Genomic DNA, 19,683 nt, shown 5'->3' with positions numbered 1-19,683 from the left:
CTTTAGATTCCGCATATGAGTGAGATCTTGAAGTTTTTGTCTTTTCATATCTAGTTTATTTCACTTAGGATAGTGTCCCTTTAGGTTCATCCACGTTTTTACAAATGACAGAATCTTCTTTTTTAAAGGCTGAATAAATTTCCATTTGACCAAATTCTTTAGTTGCATTCTAATTCTATTATGTCAGCTATTAATAAAGATAAACATCAACTAGAAGCTTAGAATTTTTCTTTCTTTTCTATGGATTTTTAGTACAGTGGAATTTTAAAAAATTAATTCAGTTTTTACTTTTGGCTGTGATGGGTCTTTGTTGCTGTGCGTGGCCTTTCTCTAGTTGTGGCAAGGGGGGGCTACTCTTCATTGCGGTGCAGTGGCTTCTCGTTGTGGAGCATGGGGTCTCGGTGCGTGGGCTTCAGTAGTTATGGCACATGGGCTCAGTAGTTGTGGCTTGTGGGCTCTAGAGAGCAGACTCAGTAGTTGTGGTGCACAGACTTAGTTGCTCTGGAGCATGTGGGATCTTCCCAGACCAGGGCTCGAACCCATGTCCCCTGCATTGGCAGGAGGATTCTTCACCACTGTGCCACCAGGGAAGTCCAACAGTGGGATTATTTTAATCGCATTTGATGTGAAGATAACATACTTAATTTTCATTAATATTTCAATATTTAGTTATTGATATCCTATGAAAAGGGGAAAAAGATCTTGCAATGAAGCTACAAAATTAGGAAAAATTCAAAGACAATATTCTAGAAAAATTCTCTGAAAGAGAACCACCTGGAAAACACTGAGAGAATCAAGAATATTTGGTTTTGGCTCTTAATCGTGGATCAAAATGAGAGAATTCAAGTCAAAACTTTTAATATTTACATGCATTTCAACATTCAGCTTACTGGTCTTTGGAAAAATATCTATTTCTAAAATTTGATGTACATTAACTCTCATGCTTGTCTTAACATGATCAAAAACTAGAGCATTCCAAGTATGTTGAAACAGAATTTTATGGCCTTGCAGAAAAGCACATTTGCAATTAGTCTTAAAGTGATGGAGAAACTTGAGGAAACATGTAATACCTCAGAGAAATGGTCAAGAAGTGCTATTTTCAGGGATATTATCATTATTCTCATAGCATGGTTTAGAACATATGAATAACTGTATAATTAAATAAGAAAATCCATCCTTATTGTAAAACATATACTCCCACAATCAATTGTAAATGGCTGCTTTTATGTTCATGATTGCCATGGATGCGGTTTGCCAATGAATGTTTATTTGGAATGATATGAGAAAGAATAAGTAAGATACAATAATGAAGATGACTTGAAAACAGTTGAAATTTTTAAATAATGCCTTTGATTTTTAAAGAGAAGATTTCTACTAGAATAACAAAGATCCAGATAATAGGAACTCAGGAAGCAAAGTTCTGATAGTTTGCAGCTCCTTACCTCCATGGTTAAGCCACTTTGAAAATGTGCCTTAATGCTTACCTTTCTAAGTAAGCTGATGTGGTTATTCCTGGCTGAATGATGCTCTCATTTTTATCTCCATGTTTTTCTAGATTTTTATCAAAGTTGTACACAGACTAAAGATTCACAAATTTTACAAGTGTTGTTATGAAAAACAGCAGCTCCTTACCATCCTCCCCAGAAGAAACCAATTTTAGTTGAAACAAGTTTTATTTTGACACTTATCTCCTTGTTGCTAAGTAATGTAATTGCTGTGTCATGATTTTTTGATGTCAGGTATGATCTACTGACTTTCCACTATTGAAAATGTTGTTTTTGTTCACTTTCTGCTCCCTACACCTCTAGTAAATAGGCTCACCCTTCCCATCTTTCGACATTCTCCCATTAAAGTTATATGGTAATTCTGAATAAAGCAATATTCATTATTTACATTATTATGACTATGTAAATACTTGTCACAGCTGACTTGTTTAGTAAAACATTAGTTTTTCTGGCACAAGTTTTAATTTTTTGAAATTTATTTTTTATTGATGTATAGTTGATAAACAATATTATATAAGTAACAGGTGTACTACATAGTGATTCACAATTTTTAAAAGTTGTACTCCATTTATAGTTATTATAAAATATTGGTTATATTCCCTGTGTTGTACAATATATCCTTGCAGCTTATTTTATACCTAATAGTCTGTACCTCTTAATCTCTTCCCCCTAAATTGGCCCTTTCCCCTTCCATTTTCCTACTGGTAACCACTAGTTTGTTCTCTATATCTGTGAGTCTGCTGCTTTTTTTGCTATATTCAACATTTTGTTGTATTTTTAGATTCCATATATAAGTGATACCATACAGTATTGGTGGTTCTCTGACTTATGTCACTTAGCATAATGCCCTGCAAGTCAATTTATGTTGTTGCAAACAAATTTTATTCTTTATGCAAAATTTTATTCTTTTTTATGGCTGAGTAGTATTCCCCATATATATATATATATATATATATATATATATATATATATATATTACCCTTTCATCTGTTGATGGACACTTAAGTTGCTTCCATATTGTGGCAACTGTAAATAATGCTGCTATGAACACTGGGGTGCATGTTATCTTTTCAAATTAATGTTTTTGTTTTTGTTTTGGATATATACCCAGGAGTGGAATTGCTGGGTCATATGGTAGTTCTATTTTTATTTTTTTGAGAAACCTCCATACTGTTTTCCATAGTGACTGTACCAATTTACATTCCCACCAACCATGTACAAGGGTTCCCTTTTCTCCACATCCTTGCCAACATTTGTTATTTGTGGTCTTTTTGATGGTAGCCGTTCTAACAGGTGTGAGATGATATCTCATTGTGGTTTCAAATTGCATTTCCCTGATGATTAGTGATGTTGTGTATCTTTTCATGTGCCTGTTGTCCATCTGTATGTATACTTTGGAAAAAATGCCTATTTAGTTCTTCTACCCATTGTTTAATCAGGTTATTTGTTTGTTTTAATGTTGAGCTGTATGAGCTGTTATATATGTTGAATATTAACCCCTCATTAGTCATATCATTTGCAAATATTTTCTCTCATTCAGTAGGTTGTCTTTTTGTTTTGTCAATGATTTCCTTTGCTGTGCTAAAGGTTTTAATTATGTCCCATTTGTTTATTTTTGCTTCTATTTCCTTTGTTTTCGGAGACAGATCCAAAAACATATTGCTACAATTTATGTCAAAGAGTATTCTGCCTATGTTTTCCTCTAGGAGTTTTATAGTATCTGGTCTTACATTTAGGTCTTTAATCCATTTTGAGTTTATTTTTGTGCATGGTGTTAGAGAATGTTCTAACTTCATTCTTTTACATGTAGCTGTCCAGTTTCCCCAGCACCACTATTGAAGAGGCTGACTTTTTTCCATTGCATATTCTTGCCTCCTTTGTCATAGATTAATTGGTCATAAGTGCATGGGTTTGGCACAAACTTTAATTTTTTTATGAAGTGAAAAACTGTCTAGTTTTGCTTGGTTTTCTATGCACATAGCATCTTTTTTTTTTTTAAAGTATTTTTTAATTTATTTGGCTGCACCAGGTCTTAGTTGCAGCATGTGGGATCTTCGTTGCAGCATGCAGAAACTTCAGTTGCGGCATGCAAACTCTTAGTTGCAGCATGAGGAATCTAGTTCCGTGACCAGGGATCAAACCCGGGCCCCCTGCACTGGACTGCAGAGCCTTAGCCACTGGACCACCAGAGAAGACCCACATAGCATCTTTCTTCAACCACAAACTCTTGTGCATCAAGTGTTCTATTAATTTACTATTCCAGAAGAAATATTTCCTTGAGCCCTCTGACCTGCTCCAATCTGGACTGTGCCCTCTGAGTCTGATTACTCAGCTGTCATTGTGGCATCTTCTGTCATCACCATCCTGGGCACTCATCTCTTCTTCTCTGTGTTCTTTCCTGTTTCCTGTGAATTTTTTTCCTTGTTTCAACTTTATTTTGGTAGAGCATCTCTACCTAGAAGATCCTTGAGAAAGGATGTATGGAGTAAGCCTTTTGAGGCTTTGTCTTATGTGAAAATGTCTTTACTTTTATTCCTTCTTACTGATAATTTGTCTTGATATAGAATTATTTACCTAGTTTTCATCAGAAATCTGAAGGCACCTCTCTTTTGGCTTTTAAAGTTCCCAGTTTCCAAAGTTGCTGCTGACAAATATCTGAAGACACATTAATTCCTATTCCATTTTAGGTGATTTTTCTCTCTCTTTTTCTCTCTCTGGAACCTTGTTGAATCTTCTTTTTGTCCTTAGTGTTCTGAAGTATCACAATGATGTGCAGTGAAAAGATCTGTCTGAATCCACTACACTGGGCATGTAATTTGGTCTTTCAACCTGAAAACTTAAGTTCTTTGAGTTTTGGAAAAATTTTTTAAATTATTTTGCTTATCATTTTCCTCCCCCTTTTTTCAGTTTTCCATTTCTGGAATACTTTTTAAAAAATTTTTAGACCTTTTGGATTGATCCTCTCATTTTCTTGTTATTTTTGTTTTCTTTATCTAAAATTATGTTTTGCTACTCTTCTTGTTTATGTTATGCCATATGAAATCAATGCTTTCTTTGTATTCTTGTTTTTTTTTTTTTTTTTTTTTTTTTTTTGGCGGTATGTGGGCCTCTCACTGTTGTGGCCTCTCCCGTTGCGGAGCACAGGCTCCGGACGCGCAGGCTCAGCGGCCATGGCTCACGGGCCTAGCCACTCCGCGGCATGTGGGATCTTCCCGGACCAGGACACGAACCCGTGTCCCCTGCATCGGCAGGCGGGCTCTCAACCACTGCACCACCAGGGAAGCCCTGTATTCTTGTTTTTGATAGTTGGTGTCTAGACAGGTTTTATGTCTATTAGTTGGTATGTTTTAATCTGAAACAATTTTGTTAAATCTGTTTTTCAGTTTACCAGCTCAAATGCATTATCTCCTTCAAAGTCAAGTGAACTGGAAGTCCTTACCATCTTTGTTCTACTTTTTTTTTTTTAAGAAAAATTTTAAACTTTATCTTCTATTGTATTTTAAATATGTAAGCATTCTTTTGGTGCTTAGAATGTTCCTTTTTATTATAGCATCCTATTCTTTTTCTCCAGTTACAATATCTTCTCTTGCATCTCAGTGGATATTAATAATACATATATCTTCAAAGCTCTCTTCCCTTTACACAGTCTGTTTCCTCCAAGGTGCTTTTTGTATTTTTCATACTTTTCATATTGCAGGCATTCCTCAGATATCTAGCAATTCTAGGGGACCAAAAACTTTGACTGGAAGCTCTGATACATGAGTGGGTTTTGTCACCTGTGAACATCAAAATAAGATGATGTAGATGAGCTTTTTAGTCTTGTGACCTCTAGATACAGTCTCTTGAATTGGTCAGATTCGCCAGAGAGAGCGTTTCTAGTCCTATGCCTGGAGGGTGATGGCCTAGCTGCTAGTTGTTAGGAAGCCAACTAGGGAAGGAGTGCTGGAGGTCTCAGTCATAGTTTTCAGACTTAATCCTCCCCGTTTTATCATGTTATCTCTTCCATCTGCCCTGTACAGGATCCAAAGTCCCCTTGTTTCATCCTTTTAAGAGAACCTGCCTCCCTATTGGGCAAATATTCAAGAGGTGCAGTCATTTGGCTGCCTAAAGCTGGGGAGGGGATCTAGAGATTTGATTGCTACTTAAAGTTCTCCTTATTTTAGCTCTCTCCTTCTATTCACACTTATAATGGTATCTGATGCTACCATACCCTTAGCCTTTTGAGGATTCTGTGTTAGGAATCTGATGAGTTTTCAGCTTTTTCAGTTGCTAGTTTAAGATTCAGTTTTCTGGGGTCCGTTAAATCCTTTGCCAGTTGAACATCTGCTTTCCAGCTTCTAAAATATTGTTGCTGTTGCTTCTTCTTTCATTCTCCCTGTATTTGTGGGTTAATATGTCTTGGGTGAGAAATCAATTTACTATTATTTTAGTGAAATTTCAAGGGGGAACAAAATTAGACATATGTGTTCAATCTGTGGCAGACTGTATTTTCCAAAGATGGTCACAATAATACCTCCTGTCCTTTTATGCTCTTTCAATGTTACTATGACATTCCTTCTATCAAGAGGTTGGTCCTGTTTTCCCTTCTCTTGAATACTGATTAGATTTTGACTATGGTAGAAGTGGTGCTTTATGACTTCTGAAGCTAGGTCACAAAAGGCTATAGGGCTTCTGCTGGTTCCCTAGGGACACTTGCCCTTGGAATCTAGCCATCATAATGTGGCTAGAACATAGTGAGCAAGGTGGAGAGTAGTAAAAGCTGTGATGGAAGAGAGAGATAGAGATTTTGTCTTTATCGGACATGAATCACAAAACCTGTTCTACAATTCTAGCTTTTCCAAACTGTGTGATTCAGCAATCTCAGTTTCTTCATCAACAGAATGGATGCATTAAATAAGATGGATTTTAAGCTTCTAGTTCTAATGCCCTATAATTTTGTGACATTCTAAATAATCCAGGACCATAGTGATGTTTAACTTCAGAGAGTTTTATTCAGATAGACTGCAATAAGAATGATGTCCTAAAGTTGTAGAAGGTAGCAGCTATGATAATCAGTGAGGTTGATATGTGTATCTTTGAACGTAAGTCCCATTATTGGACAAACTTATGATGTACCTGTTATTGCTATTGTACAGGAATTTATCCCTCCATTATAGCATTTTAGCTTTGAAGCAATATAATTTGGTTTGCAAAGATTCACTTGACTACAGCCTTTCTCTGGATGCCTTGTGATAGAAAGTAAAGACAATTTCTAGGACACTGTTTTCTTTGCCTGTTAGTTTGGTGGGAAAACAAAGCATAAGCGCACATTGATATTAAACAACAGTGTATTCAAAAACACTAAATTTACTTAAGATGTCTTAGGTAATACGTAATTAATCGTCAAATCACTTGTTTAGATTCTTCTTGCTATTCTGAACATCCTTCTTTCTACCTCATAGACACTTACAGATCCCATGCTTCTTTCTCATATCTTTGCTTTAGAACTTCTGAGTTCTTTAGAATTTCTGAGAACTTGAAATTTAAAACAGTTTTTCACATTTTCTAAGAGTCCTTGAAGCCAACTTTTCTTGGCAAGAGTTTTTATCCTTATTCTCCCTTTATTGTAAATTATTTGTATCCTTTCCTCATGGAATTCCTTATTTTCTACACAAATTATTCTGCAAAGCCAGAGCTCCTGAACGACAGGAAGATTTCTTTTACACATGGAAATCCTCTGAATGTCCACATTTGTTTTGGATAATCTTTAGTGTTTTCGAGAGGAGGATGAACCATGTTGTGCTGGATGTCATCTTCTTTCCCAAATCACCCCAGTGCTCTTACAAATTGTCCACTCTAAACATTAACAGTTAAAAAAATCCACACTCACATTAGTCTCTTGCAGGAAACACAGCAATGAAATCTTTTCCTCTTCCCCCAGATGAGCTCTGAGAATTGGGGAAAATCATGTAAGCACTCAATTTACTGTTAAATTAGTTTCAAAATTCTACTTTACCCTTCTCTGCAGAATTCTCCTCAGTGGTTCCTGAGAAGCTCATATTTTGCACTGTTGTATTTGGTTAGTAAAACAGGTAAAGGATAGAAAAGACTTTAACAGTCATTTTGGGGATAAAAGCCATTCTGGATGAACTCTTTCTTAATTAAGAAGCTTAAAAAGGGTAAAAACATATATGAACCACAGAGATGCCTTGGTTAAAATAATCTTTTAACCAGTAAAGTTTCATTCTTTATGTGAGGCTTTCTCAATTATTCTAGAGCAGTAGGACTCAGACTTTATGAGTGTCAGAATTAACTGGAGGGTTTGATAAAACACAGATTACTGGGCTCCACCCTCAGAGTTTTTGATTCAGTAGGTCTGAGGTGAAGCCTAGGAATTTGCATTTCTGACAACTTCCCAGGTGACACTGATGCTCCTGGTCTAGGAAACCACACTCTAAGAACCACTGCATTAGAAAGCCTGGATACTGAGGGTCCCTACTTAATGAATAATAAAGACATTTTTTAGATTTCCATATATAAGTGAGATCATATGTTATTTTTCTTTCTCTTATTTCACTTAGCATAATACGCTAAAGTTTCATCCATGTTGAAAGCTGCTAAGAGAGTAGATCTTAAAAGTTCTCACCATAAGAAAAAAACTGTAAATATGTGTGGCGATGTTTGTTAACTAGACTTATTGTGGTGATTATTTCATAATATATACATATATTGAATCATTATGTTGTATACCTGAAACTAATATAATGTTATATGTCAACTATGTTTCAATTTTTAAAAAGATGTTTTTGGAAGTTTTGATGCTTGCAATAGCAATAAATGCTTCCTTAGTTTGTGTTTAGTTCTGTTGTGGTTTCTGGTCCTTTGAGTAAGCAGCTAATGTCTCGGCATCATGTGGCATTTCGTGGCTGAATACATCTCAGTGTTACAAAAAAGAGGCTCCACGACTCAAACAGTAATTTATATTATGGTAACACACCATGATGATACAGAAATTGACACCAGAAAGCACGTGGATCTTGGGATTATACTGTCAGATTTCAATTCCTTATATCACTGGGTATTGGATTTGCTCTACAGTAGTTGATTATTTTAAAAAGCAAACATGTACCAAGTATGAATATTGACCTGTGAATCCAGGTGTGTATGAAATATCACACTTTTCTTAATTTCATTTAAACAATCCTGAGTCTGTCTCTGAGTCCTCCATCCCTTGGGGATGGAAGAAAATTTACTCTCAGTCATTTTTAGGTCCTACCACCCTCCAGGCTGTGCTTGGGCTTCTGTGATCTTAACATCTCTATGGACACTGGTCATCAGTAGCCACCTAAATATCCATGGGCTGCTCTGTTGCTTTGGTGCCCCATTTGGCTTAATGATTTTGTTAATTACACAAATAGTTATTGAGTATCTATTATGTGCCAGGTGATGATTTTTTTAAATTACATTTTTAGTATATAATATTTGATACACACAAAAGAAAACCTAACATGTATGTGTATTATGAAACATAAAAATAAAATGAACACCCAAAAATAATTCCCCAATTAAGAACTAGGACTTATCAATACTGTTGTATCTATCTGTGTGCTCTTCTCTATTCAAACTCCTTATGTCCCCTACCAACCCTAAACTTTTTTGCCATCCCATTGCTTTCTAAAAATAGTTTTATCATGTAATTATGTATCTTATACTAGGATATTTAGTTTTACCTATATTCAAGTCTTATAAAAATGGTTTCATACTGTGTGTAGTCTTCTGAAACATGACTTTTTTGACTAAATATGGTGTTTCTAAGATTCACCTGTGTTGCTGTGTGAGGTGTTATTTTTTAGTTTCATAGCTGTATAATTTTCCTTTTGTGTGAATATATCAAAACATATTTGTCTATTCTCCTGTTGAATAGACTTTTAGGTAGGGCTGTTATGAGCAAAGCTATGTTGGGCATCTTGTATGTATCTCCCTGTACCGATGTGCAAAATTTTCTCTAGGATTTTTTATCTTGAATGAGCAATACATTGATTCTGTAGAGAATAAGGTGACATTGCATCTTTTTTTTAAACATTTTTTTCAATTAAATGCAAAAGATTTTATGAAGTGTGTTCTATGGAAAACTAAACCCACTAACTGCACTTTCAAAATGTGTTTCATGGTCAAATAATATTAATAAGTACTCTATTCTATGTACCTCCTTTGGAAAGTCACAGTAAAATAGCTCTGAGAAGTCCTGTAATAAAGGAAATGTTTAACTGTGTTGAACACAGTGGTTCCCATGGTTTTTGATCACAGAATCCTTTCTGTTCACTACATCCATTATTATCTCATGGTACCAATATTCTATTGAACACATCTTGAGATACACTGATATATTGCATCAATACTATAATACTACATAGGGTTTTTTATTGTGTCTCTTTGATACATAAATGAAAATTGATACATTATCTACATTATGGAATAGGCAGGAAATCTCTATGGAGTACTAGAAAATCCTACGAGTAATAGAAATTCTTACTTAAAATCAGTAATTCTGTGTTGATATGTAATCTTTGTGATCAATTACCATTCACTGTCTGATTCTAGCCCCATTCCCATGTTTTGTAGCAGGATAGATATAGGTCAAATCCTAGAAACATGGAGGAACCATGAAAACAGTATAGGGATAGCTCTTGTCCAATATACCAGCTGGGTTTAAAAATAAATTCTGGCTTCCCTATGACTAAAAGTGGAAATACTCCTTGGACAGGGATGCCAGCATGTCTGTTAATCCACCATGCCAGAGAGGTCAGGATGCCTCCCCGATCCAATTATTCACTGTCAGGGCTGTCTTCCTGGTTACATCTAGACTTCAGACATTCCAGAAAAATCCACATTTGCTCTACTCTGGCACAGAATGTAACTATTTTATATTTTACCACCCTTCGCTCAAAATCTTTTTCTTTGTGTCTCATTTCTCTTTGGCCCAGATTTTGAATTCTTCTCTTTTTTAACTGATCAGATTGTTGGCTTATTCCAATGGTATGCCCAGCATTTTATTTCAACAGTTCCTTAGAATTTGTCTCTAGGATTTTATTTTCAATTCCCTGCAAGCTAGCACTTGAGGAAGTATAACTTCATCTCTGAGTTTCTTGGAACTTCTAAAATATTACACTCTATCTGAGGCTCAATTCTCAAAGTTCAGTTAGCTGAGGAATTGGGTTCCAGGGATTAGAATTTCTTTCTTTTTACCCATATAGCCCCTAAAATTTAGAGTATGAAACCCTGCATTCCTTCCAGTTGGCCAAGCCCTGATGTTTTACCTTATTCTATTTGCCAGATTCTGGACCTGTTCTGATTCTTCTCTTTCTTAGATTCTGTGATTTTCCAGAATGCCCCTTTTCTGACAAGTGTTATCATGCACTCTGCTTTGTGGCACTTGCTGCAGGACGGCTTTCTGTGTATATTTTGAATATTATATAGGTTTTTCATGATTATGATCTTATTGGCTTTTAATAATTATAATTGACCAAGCTAGGGCATATAAATTTCTTCCATAGTTCCTAGTCTTTGAATGCATTTCCTGAAACATACTCTCCTCAATGAGCTCACCTCTCTGGAAAATCTGTACTCTTTATTTTTGAATCTTTAAGTATAACATGGATATAGTTCTTTGATCAGGGCTAAGTGTGTCTGAAGTATACCACATGCTCTGCAGAACACGCCACAGATCTCTCTTCTTGAAAGTGTTGGCAGCATCCTACAGGCAAACATTTCTTACAGATATAGCCAATACGGAGGGACCTACACAGCCCCCTTCCAATTCTTTGACTCCAATGAATTTCCTTTTCCTTTCCCCTTATTCACTATTCAACCCAGTCCTCTGTTTTACTCCTTCCTAACACTATAGCTGGAAAACCTTGCTTCTTAGTTCATCATGAAATCTCATGATGAATCCTCAACCTCTTGCTACCTCCATCTGTGACCTACAAGAGATATATACCCAACCTTTCCACCTATTCTTTGTCTGATAGGATGAGTAGTTCTCCATTCAATCCCATTTCTTCCATTTGGCCCCTCTTCTCCTGCCTTATTAGAGATTTGTCCTGGTAGTTACTACCTCTTTCTACTGCATTTTCTAGCCATTCAGGTCAAGGCTTAAATGCAACTGCTTCAGAGAGGACTTACTTTATTGTAAACCAGCTGGCACTGTCCATAACATCACCCTGTTTTATTGTTTTTCATGGCAATTATCATCATCTAGTATCCCTTATTTATGTGTTACTTGTTGACTCTACTGTGACTTCCTTGAAAGAGACTTCCTTGTCTCTCTTGTTTATTTCTGAAGTCTCAAAGCCTAGAATAATGCTTGGAACATAGTAAGAGTTCAGTAAGTATTGTTAAATAAAATAATACGTATATCCTCCAGTATCTTCATTTCTACATACTCTTTCCTTCCAGCCTATAAATAGGTGTATTAATTTCCCATCTTAAAAACAACAAAAGCAAACAAGTAAAAGAAGAAAAAACCTTTTCTTAATTCTGACAGCAATTGCCTAACTCAGGGATTGTCAATGTGTGACTCACCAGAAGACCACCTGTTTTTATAAAGTTTTATTAGGAAGAGCCATGAACATTCATTTATATAATGCTTAGGACTGCTTTTTGCCCTACAATGGTACGGTTGCATCTTTGCCATAGAGACCATATGCTCACAAGCCTAAAATATTATTATCTGGCTTTTTAAGAAAATGTTTGCTTACCTCAGGACCTAGCACCTATTTTTTATATACAGCATTCTCCAATGTAGTCGTGTACCACAATTTCTTGCATTCTTGTAAATCTCATTTCCTTTTTCTCTTTCTTTAGTCTGATTCTGTCTTCCATACTATACTACATTGCTGTCTCTAAGGTTAAAAGTGGTGCCCTAATTGCAAAATCCAATAGATGATTTTCAGTCTTTATACTGAGGGACTAGTGCTCTTGGCTTCCATGACACTTATCCTCTTCTTTTTTCTCCTACCTCCCTGATTATATCTTTTCTTTCTTCTTTACCCTGTCCCTTTAGGATTTGTATATCCCAGGATTTTGTTTTCAGCTAAAAGTTCTCAACTTGCATACTTTTCCTACATAAGTTCATTCAATCTGATTGGTTTCAATCGCACTGCTAAAGTTCAGGACACATCATTTCTCCACTTGACTTTTGCAGCTGCCTCCTGTCTGGTCTTCCTGCATTCAACCATACCCCATCAAAGCTACCTCCTACCCAGCTGCCAGATGTCAATTTAAGGCAGTGGTTCCCAGACTTTATTGGGCGTCAGACTCACTTGAAGGGCTTAGTATTAAGATGCAGATTGCCAAGCCCCACTCTTGTAATTTTCACTGGTAAGTCTCCTGTGGGACCTGAGAATCTGCATTTCTGTGTTCCCAGGTGATGCTGGTGCTGCTGTTCTAGGCTTCACATTGAAAACCACTGATTTAAAAAATGTTTCTACTGCCCCACCCTTTCCTTAATACCATGCAGTGGTTTCCCATAACCTACAGGATTAGACCTAAGCTTCTTATTACATCACATAATGCTCTCCAAGCTCTTATATTTTCTACTTCCTCAGGATTCTCTCTCTCATTCTTTGAGTTCCACTTGATTCTCCTGAAACCTCAAACTGCATATCTCAGCATGTGCCCCACCATTTCAACCCTCTGTGCTCTTGCTCATACCTGTAATTTCCATGCCCTTTTCACCCAGCTTTCTTCTCATTCTCTAAAGAGGTATTTTAAGTGCTATTCACCTTCCCAAGCTTCTGCAATAGTTGGACACATTTCTCTCACTACATAGTTTCTCTGTCCACTCTCCATCCACAATAGTGTTTTATCAACAGTTATTTGTGTTTATTTTGTCTCCCCTAAATTTTAAGCCCCTAGCAGACTGCTTAGAATCTATGGTTCTTTCTCTCAATCCATTTCTCTCTCTCAACACAAAATGTAGGCTTGGTTTAATGTATCAGCCTAGAAATATATTTCTCAATGAGGGTGAAAGCATGGAAATTAGTGTTCCCATACATTACTGATCATGCCATAAATTGACTCCATCCTTTTAGAAAGCAACTTGGCAGAATCCATGGAGAGCCAAAAAATAAAAAGTTAAAAAAAACCCTTCATGTTCTTGGACTTAGTCATTCCACTTTTGGTAATCTAGTCTAAGAAAATAATTCAAAATATACAATGGAAAACACCGAGTGTTTAACACTAGGGAGTGATTAAGATGATTCTAATTGATGAAATATTGCATATTTAAATGATGACTTTTGAAGCACATATGGCAAGCATAAGATTATTTTTGTTGTAATGTTAAGTAAAAAATAAAGATATCAAATGTTAATATAAACTATAATTTCAATTATGTAACAATATTTTTGAAAAAAGGTCTGGAAGGAGATGCACTTCAATTCTAAGGATAATAAACTTATGATATGACTTTATTGTGTGGTTTTATTTTAAAGTAAACAAATATAAAAACTTACTTTAAATATCTATGCTATTTCATGTTATGCAGTTTTTTTTTTGTTGTTGTTTTTTTTTTTTTTTTTTTTTTTTTTTGCGGTACGCAGGCCTCTCACTGTTGTGGCCTCTCCCGTTGTGGAGCACAGGCTCCGGACGCGCAGGCTCAGCAGCCATGGCTCACGGGCCTAGCTGCCCTGCGGCATTTGGGATCTTCCCGGACCAGGGCACGAACCCGTGTCCCCTGCATCAGCAGGCGGACTCTCAACCACTGTGTCACCAGGGAAGCCCATGCAGTTTTCTTTTTAAAATTAAAAGGATGTGTCAGTTTTAGTTATACAGACGATGCTCAGTTGAGCCTTTAATACATAGAGTTTCTTTTATCTTTTGTCTAAGTTACTGAAGGATACAATTTTAGAAACTGAAAAATATTAAGAGCCATAATGTTGAATATTGACAAAATGTAGCCTGAGATTCACGCAACAGTCAAAGGTAAAATGACTTTTGTGAGAAGAGGAAGCTAAATATAACATGAAGACACCAAGTTACAAACCAAAGCAGGAGTCACCAGGGCATTAGATGGATAAATGCACTCACACATTATGGGCTAATGTGGAGTTAGTACAGCATGGTGGTTAGAATTCTCACTGTAACACCATAGTCTGGATTTAAATCCAACATTGTCCCTTACTAGTTACATAACTTTGTACAAGTTTTTAACTTCTTGGAGTCTGTTTTCTCATCTGTAAAGTAAGGATACTAACACTTGCTTATGGTAGACACTGCTGATTGCTTACCCACAGCCATCCTATTGTCTCCAGCTTGCCTTCCTCTACGCTGCACATGCACGCATGCTCCCTCTCTTTTACATACACACTCATTTTCTATCGGAGTCTGTCTCTCACTCTAGAGGCTCCCAGTATCAGATCCTTACTTTCTCAGCTCTCCTTTAGCCCGATTAGGGTCATATGACCCAGTTCTGGTGTCTTGAACTGAAGGAAATGCCATAATATCTTCTGGGAAAGGTTCTTCTCCCCTCCCTCACCTGGCCCCAAATATATTCATGGACAAAAATACTGGTCTTCTTTGCTTGGTGTGGTCATTCTCAGGTGTGCTGTCTGCAATTGCCTTAGTCATATGACCATGAGGGAGGGAACACTGACCCACAGAGTACAGCAGAACGAAAAGATGGACAGCCTGAACCTTTGATGATATCACCACCCTGGAAAACTTCTTTTATATGAATAATACATATGCTTAATGTTTAAATCAGGTTGGTTGGCTACTCTAGAACTTGCAGTTGAAACCACTACAATATTGGTTTTTTGAATTTTATTTTATTTTTTATACAGCAGGTTCTTATTAGTTATCCATTTTATACATATTAATGTATGTCAATCCCAATCTCCTAGTTCCTCCCACCACCACCACCACCCCCCCACCACTTTCCGCCCTTGGTGTCCATACGTTTGTTCTCTACATCTGTGTCTCTATTTCTACCCTGCAAACCGGTTCATCTGTACCATTTTTCTAGGTTCCACATATATGTGTTAATATACGATATTTTTCTCTTTCTGACTTCACTCTGTATGACAGTTTCTAGATCCATCCACGTCTCTACAAATGACCCAATTTCGTTCCTTTTTATGGCTGAGTAATATTCCATTGTATATATGTACCACATCTTCTTTATCCATTCATCTGTTGATGGGTATTTAGGTTGCTTCCATGACCTGGCTATTGTAAATAGTGCTGCAATGAACAGTGGGGTGCATGTGTCTTTTTGAATTATGGTTTTCTCTGGGTATATGCCCAGTAGGAAACCACTACAATATTTTATATTAAATGAAATAAGGTGGGTGACATGCTTAGCAAGGAAGTGAAACATAGTGGTCAAGAGTAGAGGCATTGGCATCAGACTGAGTTTTTTCTAGTGCTAGTCATGTAACCTTGAACAAACTGCTTAAACTCTCTGTGCCTCAATTTCCTCATCTGCAAAATGGAGATAATAATAGCACCTACCTCACAGGGTTTTGTGTTGGGAATAAATGAAATATGTAAAGCACCTATGAAAATATCTGGCACCTATGAAAGTTCCTACATTAGGAATTAAATGTCAGTAGTAGTATAACAAGGGTTCAGTAAATGATAAATACCACTCTTATAGATTGGTAGTTATGAAGTGACCTTGAAGACCACCTAGACATTTTATAAACAAGCTGTAGTGACCGATCTCAGGTTAAATAAGTCACCTAATTTTTAATGCACGGCGCTTTCTCCTGTACTATACTGTCATTATCTTTTCAACAGTCTTGAAACACTATTTATTACTTTTTAATTATCACAAGTTTTATCACTTTAATATGTGATACAGAAGTAGATCCAATGGATAGATATTAAAATGCTTCTGCATTTAATTCGGGTAATTTAGACTATTTTATTAGACACATTCTATTCCTGACATGTTTATGTAATTAGTATTTTTAAAATAAGGGGCTACTGAATTATATTTACTTTATATATTTTTTTACTTTATAAAGTGTTTAGAATAAATTTAGTATAAACTTGTCAAGTATATACTTTTTTAGTATAAGCTTTTCATGCAAGACATGTAGTAAATTTTGGGTGATTTCACTGAAGCTTTCTCTCCTTAGGTGTTATATGATATACTTACATGATTGCTTACCCACAGCCGTCCTATCATCCTCTCCAGCACTATAAATATCTGCAGAATCTGAATTCTTAAAAAGTAACAGAAGCATTATCATATTTCATGTGGCAGCTTCTGCTACTCTTTAGAAGTGTGCATAACACTCGAAATGGAAGGATTGAGCATTAGTTGTTAGTCCCTCTGCCTATGAAAGGGAGAATTTATTGTGTGAGTGTATGGTAGGACCAGAACATCCACAATTTACTTGAGCTCTGTCTGATCTAGCCTTACAACTACAGTTTATAAAAATCACCCATGTCTTATCCTTAGCATCTAAAAGAATGCATGGTAATGTTCCATAAATGATTGGTAAATAAATGCATAAACCAATCACTTATACCTATATTTATTAAGCAAATTCATGTATTGGAAAGACAGAAAAAGTTCTTGATCTCACAATTTAATCTTTACAAGTCATGGTAAGTGCTATGAAGACAATAAAACAAGGAGGTGTGTTAGAGGATTACTGAGTAGTTGGCCACTTTAGATGAGGTAGTCAGGGAAAACTCTCTGATGATATGGCATTTGATCGGAGACCTAAAAGATGAGAGGGGCCAGCCTGTAGTTTGCTGGGGCCGGGGGTGGCTGTAGTAATCTAGGACAACAATATGTTCAAAAGCCTGAAAGCAGAATCTAACTTGCCATCACCAAACAAACAACAAAACAAATCAAAACCGTAAGAAGGTTGAAATGTTTGAAGTATCATTAATAAAGAGGGAAATAGACAATGAGGTGGGTGAGGTTGGCAAAGGCCAGGTCAGATGGATCCTGGTAGAATGCAGAAAGGACTTTGGATTTTTGTCTAAGAACAATTGGAAAATGTTGGAATCTTATTCATGTAACAAATGAATAATCATATATAAGATGCTGAGTATTTACCATTTAGGCACTGTTCTAGTATTTTACATTGATAAATCTATTTAATGCTTATAGCAACCTTTTGAGAAAACTGGTGCACAGGTACGTTGAATAATTTTCCCAAAGACATACAGCTAATAAGTCAGAGGGCCAGGATTTGAAGCTGGGAAGTCTGGCTTCATAGTTCTTACTGACTCCCTTTAAACTTATAGTGTCCTTTATATGACTGTGTGAATGTAACACAATATGGAAGCTGGAGAACAGAATTTGTTTCTCCTTCTCAAAGGTAAGTACTACCTTATATCCCTTGTGATTTAATTCAGTTTAGGCTAACAATAACTTATCGATGTCATACTCAACACATGGTGCTGGCTAAAGTTCTGGGGTGCAGAAATGAAGAAGATAATGGTTTTTCTCTCAAGGAACTCACAGTCTAACAAAAGAAGACCAGTAAATACATAAATATCTGTAATGTGAGCAAGTCTCTCTGGTACTTAGTATGAGTGCTCTCTAATATCCAGTCATCCTCTCTTTAGTAGGCCCATCTGCATTAAGTTGGACCATGTCACTAATTTTGTCCATGGATTTTGAGCACGTCACTTCTGGGCTAAGGCATCAAAAGCCCCTGCGCAACCCTCCAGTTTCTTCCCCCCTCTTGAGGTGACTGAGGAAGCCTCATGTTGCCAGGGCAGAGACACAGTTTGGAAGCAGCCTGGTGAGAAATGAAATCATTTCATGGAAAACAGCTACCCTGGGAAGTTACCAGACTCACATCAGTTTTTATGTAAGCAAGAAATAAACCTTGTTGGAATAACTGCTGAGATTTCAGGCCCTACTTGTTACCACAGCAAGGCATAGACTATCCCGTGTTTTCTGCTTTAAAAAAAGTATATGTGGTATGTCCTGACACACAAGAGAAAAAAAAAACAAAACCTTACTGGTATATTGAAGTTGTTTCCACAGAAGAAGTAACATTTTAATTATATATAAAAGATGAAAAGGACTTCAGCAGTCAGAAAGATAAGGGGATGGAGGTGGATAGGGATCAGGAAATCTATCACAGGAAAATAAACCAACTGAATAATTAAAGTTAAAAATTCTATGAAAGTAAAAAATACATTTGAAAGACAGAAAATAAAGCCATGTTTCTAAAATGTTTGGCAATTAGTAGTAAAATGGTAGGCAGGTATAAGGCTAAAGGTAGAGAGATGTGAGTGAAAATATAGATTAGGGCCCACTTATTAAGGGTTTTGATAAGCCAAAGGTCTTTCAACTTGATTTTGTACAATCTGAGAGAGCTATTAAAAACTTTTTACAGAGGAGACATTTTCTGACAACCACTAAAGGACAAGTATTGAATAGACTACATTAATTATGATATAGTCCCCACCCTGTGTTGGTTGCAAACTACAATCAGAGATAGTACATCATTTTGAAATGCTTTGTTTAGGTGACCTTAAGTGTAAACTCCGAGAGCAACTACTTTTAGAGATATTGAGGCAAACTCACAGTGGAAGTTACATTTTCTCTGAATCTTCATTGTTCACATAGTAGCTAAGACTTGCTGTAGGTGCTGAGAAGGAAGAAGTATAGGGGAGGGGCTCATGGGAATATGAGTTGGGCTCTGTGACTGCATGCAGCCTGCACCTAGGAAGACGACTCAGCAGCAATGTGACTAAGGACTCCAATAATTGTCCAGGAGAGAAAACAGGGGCTTAACTGGAACAGTAATGGTAGGCATAACTTGAGGAGGGATTGAATGGGTTGAGAGACCTCGGATGTGTCCAGATGTCTGGCTTTGGCTACTAAATTAATGATGCATATAATTGCAATTAGTGAGATAGGAAAAGTAACAGGTTTGAAGAATCATAAAGGATCAGCTGGCCTGTTTCAGCCTAGGTCTGTAGGATGCTTGGTGGAGCCACTGAAACTGAGTGAGAAAACAGCCTTGTTTCTGACCATAATGCTATGTCTACACTGAATTCTCTCTTGTGACAGGAAAGATCCTAAGGCAAAAATGAGCTCTTTGGAAAACAGTACTGGTGCTATTGACAATAGAATGGGAAAATTAAAAGTAAGGGATAGGGCTTCCCTGGTGGCGCAGTGGTTGAGAGTCCGCCTGCCGATGCAGGGGATACA

At 36.6% G+C, this 19,683-nt stretch overlaps 1 protein-coding gene across 9 annotated transcripts in view; it reads right to left on the bottom strand.

The window, feature by feature from the left end:
- Positions 1-19,683, bottom strand: part of LOC307184113 (uncharacterized protein) — an 838,058-nt gene that overhangs the window by 248,333 nt on the left and 570,042 nt on the right. Inside the window, exon 2 of one of the 9 annotated variants that reach the window (XM_079917376.1) lies at positions 7,375-7,432. The exons of the other annotated variants lie outside the window; for them this stretch is intronic. The gene's annotated coding sequence lies outside the window, so the exon portion shown is untranslated. The remainder of the gene's footprint in view (positions 1-7,374; positions 7,433-19,683) is intronic. 9 annotated transcript variants of the gene reach the window in all.

The sequence above is a fragment of the Stenella coeruleoalba genome (assembly GCF_951394435.1).
Source record: "Stenella coeruleoalba genome assembly, chromosome: 3".
In the NCBI taxonomy this organism is placed as follows: Eukaryota; Metazoa; Chordata; class Mammalia; order Artiodactyla; family Delphinidae; genus Stenella; species Stenella coeruleoalba.
Note: the sequence above shows the minus strand (reverse complement) of the source record. Positions and strands in the feature narration are given on the sequence as shown.